A 10,391-nucleotide genomic window follows, 5' to 3' on the forward strand; every position below is an offset into this window, starting at 1 on the left:
CATTTTGTGAGAAGTTTAGATTAATTTTTGGAGAATATACTGCAGTAAAAGGTGCTTGAAAATGCTATAGAAGAACCTTTTTGTCTGAATGGTTCCATATGTCTCACAAAAGGTTCCCAAAAGAAGGTTCTTCAATTTTACAAAGATAAGAAAGAGATGTTTTTTTTTAAAGAACCTTTGAATGAATGGTTCTTTGAGGAACCAAAATAGTTTTTTTCTGTGGCATCGCCTTTATTTTTGAAAGTATAAGTTCACTTTTTTTTTAAGTGTAGAAATACAAGAAAGGTAACAACTTGACTCAACACAATTCTGTAAATTAAGATAAAAAATAATAATAACATAAGTGACCACTAGAGGGAGGTAAACACCATGACAATCAGCGAGACTGTCTTCAGCCACTCTACATCAAGATCAATCAGGACAGATATCTGTCATTCCAACTAGTCATATTAGATCTAAACCATGATTATTGTAAGTGTGACCTTTTATTACATCTAGAGCGCTGCATGGATACAGCGGAAATACACAGCACACTGACAATGTCCAAGCAGGTATTACAACTAAAGTTCACTATTAATTATAAAGAAACTGCAAGTAACAGATTTAAACAGAGACTTTGGGAGCAAGGCAGATTTTTTTAGATTTATAACCTTGAAACACACACACACACGCACACACACACACACACACACACACACACACACACACACACACACACACACACACACACACACACACACACACACACACACACACACACACACACACACACACGCACACACACACACACACACACACACACACACAATCCCAGTCCAATAATTACAAACTGGTAAATTATATGTGAGGTTTGGCTCACGCAAAATAAATTAATTTAGCCAAAAACGATTTACTTAGTGTTACACTTGAGTACTACTTGCTGACTACTTGAGTACTACTACTGGTATAGTAAGTATAATAATACTAAGTATAGTAACTAACTATAACTAACCAACTAAATAAATATACTACAATTTTTTTGCTGTTGTTCTTAATCAGTTACTGTTGTTAATCAATTTCTTTGGTAATAGTACAATAATACGTCATTTGTTAGCAATAGTTAATGTATTAACTAACATGAACGAACAATAATCAACACATTACAGTATTTTTTTTTTTATTTTAGTTAATGTTAGTCATTCATTGTTAGTTCAATGCATTAACTAACAAGCTCGTGATTTAAATAATGCATTATTAAATGCTGAAATGAACATTACCATAGATTAATAAACCCATGTCTTTCCCAGATCTGAAGAGCTTGGTTTTGACAGGGGTTGGTAATTCTGCCAGCTGGGATCAATCACGGACGAATCTGTTTTGATCTTCCTAAACGAAACACAATTACACAACGCGCAAACATGTCCGTTTCATCACGGATTAAAAGCAGATTTGCAAACGGAACACGAAGCTCTCAGAAGATGCGTTTTGCTCCTTCAGTGAGCTCTCCTCCGCGTGTGTACGTGTGAGACCCGCTGGAGTCCTCAGACAACAGCATCCCTGTTCACATAGCAACAATGCTTGTCTGTGCGAACCTAGCATGTCAGAACGCTCAGCTTGTTCTGTCTTTTGCTGTAATTTTCCCTTTTATAAAGTACACTAACATTTGGGGGGGAAGGGGTGAAATATTTGGTAATGGCTGAAATTATGTCATAATCTGTGTCAGTGCTATTAGAAGTTAGATACTATTATAGTTGTAATGGATATGTAATGAATATTTCTGGGTTTAGTTTAAATGAGTACATGCAGCTGCTGAAATAAAATACGTCTTTGATTTATATATATATATATATATATATATATATATATATATATATATATATATATATGTATACACACACACACACACACACACACACACACACATATATATATATATATATATATATATATATATATATATATATATATATATATATATATATATATATATATATATATTATTGCATGCAATGTTTTAATGGTTTTAGGTTTACTTAACTCCAATAACTCATTTTATTTTAAGATAAGTCTGAATCTGGACAATAAAAAACACAGCAATGAATTAATATGGAGGAAAAAAATTCATGTGAACTTCATATAACAAAAAGTTGGCAAATGTGCCAGGGCTGAAAAAAAGCCCATACAAAACACATACAAACCCAGCGTTTGCGTCCATTCATGACCATCCTGTTCATTCTGACCTCTTTAGGACGCGGGATCGTATTTTCCCAGTAGATCTTTCCCGCGGTCCTTTCCCTTGATTGAAGCAAGGAAGAACAAAGAAGAGGACGGGCATGTGTTATTGATGTTATTGGCTTTTATAACCGAGCGAGGCGAAGCTGAGAGGAAAGGGCCCTTGGTTACACTGTAAGTGATTTGTTAGAAAAGTATTTGCGTTGGCTGCGGTACAAACGCATCGCATGGCGAATGCCTTATGTTAATAATACGTAATGTATTGCAACAGAGGTATCAAACATTTTTTTATGGCTCTTTCCCCAAAGCACAACATCCCTGACCCTGTTAACACCAGTGAAGAACTGAAGCGTGTCATAAAGAAAGAGCCGCTCCCCAGCTCAGGTCCAAAGGCTGAGCGAAAGCACACATCTGCAGCCTGTTCTCATGCGCACAATGCAAAGATTGATCAGGCTTTATTTCGTGCATCAAAATCTTACTATACCTATACCTTTTGCCTCAATAAACCCCTGATTTGCAGCAAGTAAAGTTGCTGTTACGTTTTGATACGGTGTTTAAAAGTTAAGGAGTTTGGTCGTGCAGAATAATGCATTATCACGTGCTTTAAAAGTAACTAATAAACAGACAATATACTAGTGAGAGGCACGCTAGTAATAGTGAGAATGACAGCAAGATGATTGCTTCTTTAATTAAAGCTAGAGGTCCATGTAAAATTAAAAAAAAATTATGTTATCGTTCTTTCAGCCTCAAGTTGTCCCAAACTTCTTCTGAACACAAGTGAAGATGTTCTGGAGAACACTGGTACACTTTAGTTTAGGGACTAATTTAAACTAGCTCCTTATTAGCATGCATAGTACCAGCATATTGGCAGTTTATTAATATATGGATAGGAGCACCTGCTAAATAGCTGTAAATGTAAATCAGATATTAATGTCTTGTTATGCACGACCATGTTTTAAATCCTTCGATGCTGTACTTAAACCTAACAGCTAGAACACGACAGACACGAGTAAACATTTACATCATTTTAATTTTCCCTTGGGTTGAATTAAGCACGGGCCACCTGAAACACTTTACCTACCGTTTTTAATGGAACAGAAGCACCGAAGATGGAAGATGGAAATGTTAAACGTCAGTATAAACCTGTGGAAGACAGCGCGGCTGTCAAAGGCTCAGTGTGTTTAGCAGCGTGATCTGGCCGCGTGATGGGCTTTGTGTTTGTGAATGGGAACTGATGTTAGTGGAATAAAGGACTTGATTGTCGTTGTGCAGAGCCCACAGGAACTTGGCAGTGAATCCCGTTAGGAAAACCCATTGAGGCTTCTGACTTTGATGGTGCATTGTAAGCTAGAGCGCCATTAACTGCATAAATGATTCATTTGGAACGACTAATGCTAATATGAGATACAGAGGAGAAGCTTGCCGTGCAAAATAACAGAAAAGCGCGTAGACACAGTTGCGTCGTGAAAGACGTGCAATCATTTACATCTTATTCCTGTTGTGTTTTTGGGAAAAGGTCATTACATATCCCTAACTGACAGATGTCAGAAGACCACACTGAGCGATATTTCAATCCTGGGGACAGGTTGGCTTACTTTAGAGGGCGGTAGACAGAAATGAACATTGAAGTGAATGGGTGCCGTCAGAATGAGAGTCCAAACAGCTGATAAAAACACAAGTGGCGCATGTAGCTTCGAACGATCAATTCATATCTTAAGATATAAATCCATTAAGACATTGTTAACTTTAAGCTGTTGCTTCCAGCTAAATATCATGAGAGAAATATGCGCAGATCACTGCGTATAAGTGAAAACAGTCCAAAACGGCATGAATGAATATGTTGGTGGTTAACTGGAGATGGATTATGGACTCGGTGGTTTAAAGTTAAAGTGTCATAATAATACATTTGCTTCTTACAAACACTCAGCTTATCACTTCACATGATGCTTACTGATGGATGTGGACGTTTTGTAGATGTTTTTTCTCAGCTGTTTGGACTGTCACTCTGACGGCACCCATTCAGAGCCAGGGATGTAATGCTGCATTTCTCCAGATCTGATGAAAAAAAACAAGCTCACCTGCATCCCGGAGGACCCGAGGGTGAGTACATTGTTATTAATGAGTGAACTATTTCTTTAAGGCGTCCTTACATAAAGATGTTCCCTTCTATTAAGTTTTTTTTTAGACAAGCGCAACAGCGGACTTATTACAATGAATCTACTGAAGCAAATCCGTGCAGCAAACCTGACCGGCGGCACGTAAGCAATTATCAGACTCAAAATGTCTATTATGTAACCAGTTATTTACTACAATGAACTATTATTCGTGATCACAGCAAAAAAATGCGTACACCAAAATGGATTGTTTTCGTGGAAATTGCAATCTGAATAAATACAATGCATCACTTTTCCCAGCAGCTATGACTTAAAATCGGTAACGTTTAGGTTTCTCGTCCCCAAATGAACGCATTTTCTCTTCGCAGTGCATGTCGTTTCTTTCCGGGCCGAGTCCGAGCATCTACATGAGCAGCAGCACGTTTGCAGCGGCTTAATTCTGGGTTGGCGGAAAGCCAGGCTGTCAGCTGCCAGTAACGGGTGGGTGAAAGCTAACGCCACGCAAGGCTTCTTTGGGGGTGCCACGAGATGAGAAAACTACTCAGAACATGTCTGGGGTTTTACACAGGTTCACTCACGGCACAAAGTGCACTCCTCGATAAGGGCTTTATGGAAGTCAGCGGCGTGTTTATTGTGAGACTGTACTCCTCATGAAATCATCAGTGTGGATTGTGGCCTGAGACACGCGAGCAGTTGAGCTCTTTGGTGATGAGGCTTGATCTGGAGATGATTGGTACGGCGTCAACAAAATCCAGCAACTCAAGCATCTTTGTAAAAAGAATAACTGCTAACTATTTATTGAACTCAACTGAAATGAGCCATAAAAAACTAATGACAGCTGTACATAGACATTTAAAGGAAAACATAAAAATAAAAATGTAAATTTGTTAATATTAACAAAAACTGTAAAAGTATATAACAGTGACATTATAAACAACATCAATTGAATTTATGATATGATTTTGAACACAAAATAATTTTAATAAATGTAATTCATTATTTTTAATGGATTTATTGCACTATTTTGTTAATGTGACTTAATGAAAATACAATTATTTCTTTTTATTCACGTTAGTTCATTAACTAACATTCAATGCTGAATATAACATTCACTAAAATTAATAAAAGCTGTAGAATTATTGTTCATTCATAGCTGCTTCATCCCTTCAGCTATGATTTATTCACGATATAGCACTTATTGCTTTTATAAAATGGTTACCACACAATAATACAAATTTTGAACTAAAAATATATGTACTGATAAAAATAGCAACAAACGCGAGAGAATGTTGCGAACACGCCTCTCATCTAATGGCAGCTCATCATATAAATACAAAACACTCTTATCCTCAGCAACAAGTGTTACCCTGGCAGCGTCAGGAAATGATACAGTTGCTACATGCAGGTTTTTGTTGCTGTTGTTATGTTTTGTAATGTTTGGAGTCTTATCTGAAATAATTAGGTCGCTAGTTCTGCAGTGCCGTGCATGCTGGATGGGGATGTCTGTGCATGTCCACACTAATACTGTTCAGGTCGTTTGGCATGAAATCAGAGTTTTATGGAGCTGGTACCGACTTACTCAGTTACAAAACTCATGATAACTTCATATATTATACCTGTATGGTGCGATGTTAAATGTTGTTGCCCCAGTTCAGAAGTAATTTTTTATCATCACAAAAAGTTAAAAAGGTTAATCATATTGTGACGAGTCGGCTGCCCCTCCTCTTTATTGTCACCATCACCCCGTCCTTTATTCGCCGCCCTTCACCAGGCTCCCGACGGGAGTGGGTGTGTTCGAGAGGAGGGGCGTGGTATCGGTCAGGTCTGGCGGCGTGTGACGACGAGGCGCACCTGAAGGATTAGCCTTGTCACCGTCGCCGTTAAATACCTGACCGCGTCTCTCCTCGGGAGACCGGTCTCTTCCCGTGCATGCACGCTGGTGTCCTCGTGGGTCCAGGAAGGGTGCGCGATGGACCTCACCCCGCCGTCCGAGAGAAGTGCGTCGTGGGACCCCGTAGTCCAGGCTGTGAGCACACAGCTCATCCCACTCTGCCGCCGGAGCAAAGAAACGACGGAGACGCCGCGGGAAGAAGCCGCCGCCCCTCGCGCCCGGGCCAGAAAAAGGGGAGCGCGTGCGACCGCCGGACTTCGCCCCTTACCTGGACCCTTCCCCCCTGGAACACGGCCTCAACCTTCACTTTCCCGCGGCACGACGAGGACACCAGATCCCCTTTTATTTGGACACTTTTCCCTGGACACTTCATTATTTTGTATTATTATTATTTTGTCAATAAAAGCCTCTCCGAGGCCTGACGCCACGCCCACTGTGTCTGTCGTTGGCTCCTCCCGTCACAGTGGTGGAGAATGTGGGCAAGGCGGAGCTTAGACGGCACAGTTGGGCGACATCTGATGACGTCATCCCCTCTCGCTGGTACCCATGCCGGGATGGAGGAACAACGGAGACTCGCTCCCAGCCACCAGGAAGGGTAAGTGACGCTTGCTTATGGTCATTTACCCGGTGGCTGGTTGAGCATTCCGACTAATTCCCGGTTTCTCTGTCCCGGTGCGAGAGGGGAGTTGCCCGGAGAGGAATCCCTGCCCCGCCCACTCCGACTGCTGGAGCCTGGTTGAGGAAGGTAGCACTCCTGCGTGGGCGGCGACCGCCTGACGGGGTTGACGCTTGGGGAGGGGAATGTGACGAGTCGGCTGCCCCTCCTCTTTATTGTCACCATCACCCCGTCCTTTATTCGCCGCCCTTCACCAGGCTCCCGACGGGAGTGGGTGTGTTCGAGAGGAGGGGCGTGGTATCGGTCAGGTCTGGCGGCGTGTGACGAGGCGCACCTGAAGGGATTAGCCTTGTCACCGTCGCCGTTAAATACCTGACCGCGTCTCTCCTCGGGAGACCGGTCTCTTCCCCGCATGCATGCACGCTGGTGTCCTCGTGGGTCCAGGAAGGGTGCGCGATGGACCTCACCCGCCGTCCGAGAGAAGCGCGTCGTGGGACCCCGTAGTCCAGGCTGTGAGCACACAGCTCATCCCACTCTGCCGCCGGAGCAAAGAAACGACGGAGACGCCGCGGAAGAAGCCGCCGCCCCTCGCGCCCGGGCCAGAAAAAGGGAGCGCGTGCGACCGCCGGACTCCGCCCCTTACCTGGACCCTTCCCCTGGAACACGGCCTCAACCTTCACTTTCCCGCGGCACGCACGACGGACACCAGATCCCCTTTTATTTGGACACTTTTCCCTGGACACTTTATTATTTTGTATTATTATTATTTTGTCAATAAAAGCCTCTCCGAGGCCTGACGCCACGCCCACTGTGTCTGTCGTTGGCTCCTCCCGTCACAATATATATATATATATATATATCTCAACACTGCACTAATAATGGTAAAAAAAGGTACTAAATATACTGTAACTAAATGTAGCAAATGTTGAAGTTAAATAAAATATGTTCCTTTATAAGACATTCCATGCACTTTCTTTGATGTAGTGCCTCTCGAACATTTGTTTTAGTTGAATCAGCAGTTTTAGCCCATTCAGGTCTGCTTTACCTGCACCTGGAGTTCACTTTTGATAATGTTCACACCGCTTCCATCGTTTAGTTTACGCGGTCACTACAGCTGCCACTCGCGCATCGAAACTAACCGAAGCTAATTAATGTCAGCCATTTGTCTAACTGCAACAATCGCTTGCAACAATTTAACACGCAAGCAGTGAATGATATCAGTTTTTTTCCCGAAAGGTCATAGGACGAGATCGAAATTCCGATCTTGATGAGACTCTGCGGATTAAGAGACCGGACTGGATGTGACGGCACATGACAGGTGGTTTAAAGTTCCCACTGTGCCGCTTCTCTTTTAGGGAAACGGCGGCGAGGTCATGAAGCTCATCTGTACCGTATCTGTCTTCTTTCAGCACCTCCTCCTCCCTAACACATTCCTGCCAGGCTCCTGAGATAACAGCAGCTGTGCAAGGTTAATGTTTAAAACAAGAGGATATGAACCGAAGGTCTGTTATGAATATTATGGCTAAGGAGGTCACTAACTGATTTTGTCCTCCGTGACCTCTGTATAAATCAAGCACACGCCCGGGGACCGATGTTGTCACATTCGCACAGATCTCATTAGTATTAGTTACACGGTTCTCACACAGAAAGAGCTGATTCTTAACAACACTAACTGGACTAACTGGAACAAGAAAAGATAATAACTGACCAACAATTCGGTTCAGACTGTGCACCACTTTAAAATCGAAGAAAATGTTCATTTCTTTAATTGGTTGTATCGTTAAAAGTGTAAGAAATTCAATTATTACTAACTTAAATGGGTTTATTGGGTGTATTGCATCTCTTAGAAGTTAAATACTAACTTTATTCCGAGGTTTGGAAATTAATTTCAGCCGCTTTTGAACTGCATCAATTATTAAAACAATTGAATATTCAGTTATTATTAATATTATTATTTCTTTATTTTGCATACAATGTTTATGGCATTGCTTGAACAAGCTGTTTACAACTTCATTGAACTTAAAATGAAAAATAAATAATAATAGTTTGAGAAAAATCATGTCGATTGTGCACCTAATTCAAAAATATTTTAGTAAAACAGGGGGGGTTATGGGTAGTGTGCTTAATTAATTTGGGTTATAATAATTTCAGGGGAAACGGTGCACTGCTTCAAGATCAAACAGTGTAGAGTGAAAAAGCCATTGTCAAGAACCACAAGAAATTTGACTTTTGAGTAAAAGAATCAAGTTTAGGTTTTCACAATAAAAGCCTATTTAGACCTTAATCAGATGCCATACTAGCTTTTACACAGACACAAATCCCCATCATCTTTTACAAGGTAGTTGAACAATCCTGTTAAACAACAGTGCATTCACCTGAACGCGGTGTACTTTAGTTCATCACAGCCTCGTTTCGTTCCTGTCTAAATGAAACACTACCCTGAGCAAGAGCGACGGACAAAGACAGCCGTGGACTGACACACTCACTGTCACGAGCCTGAGCCGCCGCGTTTGATCTGGAAGCAGTGGCACAATATATATACAGCATATATCGCAAGCTTTCGATCGGGTTACATGACTTTTCTCATGTGAGGCTCACAATCTGTTGCAACTAATCATCACCAGATCTCACCAGTGTCACATTAGTACTATATAAATGTGATTTTTTTTTAACTAAACATGCTTTATAGTTTAATAAGTTAAGCATGACATGCCTCTTCCACTGTTTGTGGTAAGGACGGCATAAAGCGTATACCGCCACCTTTCATGTCAATTTAAAGCGATAGATCACCAAATATGAAAATCTGCTGTTTGTTTGCTCACCCTCACGCCGTCCAAGACATAGACGACTCTATAGCAGAAGAGCAAAGTACATTGTTAGCTGAAACCGCGCTCCTTTATTTATATAAAAAGCAAGTCAACAGATGCTGCCACGTGAGAGTCATAAAACAAGATGGACAGTTCATTTCTATGTTTTAAATGCGGTGATGTAACATATACACAACTGTGTTATTAAAGCAGCCGATCATCGTGCGTTTGACAAGTTATTTCCAATTGAATGTACTTATTTCTATCAAATCGCGATTTATCTTACACTCACATAAGGTGAAGACTCCATTCATATCAATGGTTTACCAAAGAGCACTTCGTAATAGAGATTGATGATGAGATTAAACGACCGTTTAAATACTAATATTTTAGGACTGAGCTGATTTTTATATTACTACGTTTCGGTTCAGGAAGATTAATCAAATGTGCCAAATGTGGGGTATCTAAATAGACCTCAGTCAATTCTATTTCATCTAGTTTTGTGATACGGTTATTTTGTGTTTGTAAATATTGTAAATATTGATTGATGAAAACATAGCTGACCAGTTACAGAACCCACATTCTCTTACATGTTCATGTTGTTATAAAAAGGTCCACGATCCTTATGGCTTTTGGCACCTCGTCCTGTAGGGAGGTCTAAAACACTTTCATGTCATGACTGAATCACATGTGCTGTCTTCACTCATATAAACCCAAGACCCTGAGGAGCACGCTATTCTGTTCTGCTTGTT

This window comes from Puntigrus tetrazona, chromosome 16 (genome assembly GCF_018831695.1).
Source record: "Puntigrus tetrazona isolate hp1 chromosome 16, ASM1883169v1, whole genome shotgun sequence".
NCBI lineage: Eukaryota > Metazoa > Chordata > Actinopteri > Cypriniformes > Cyprinidae > Puntigrus > Puntigrus tetrazona.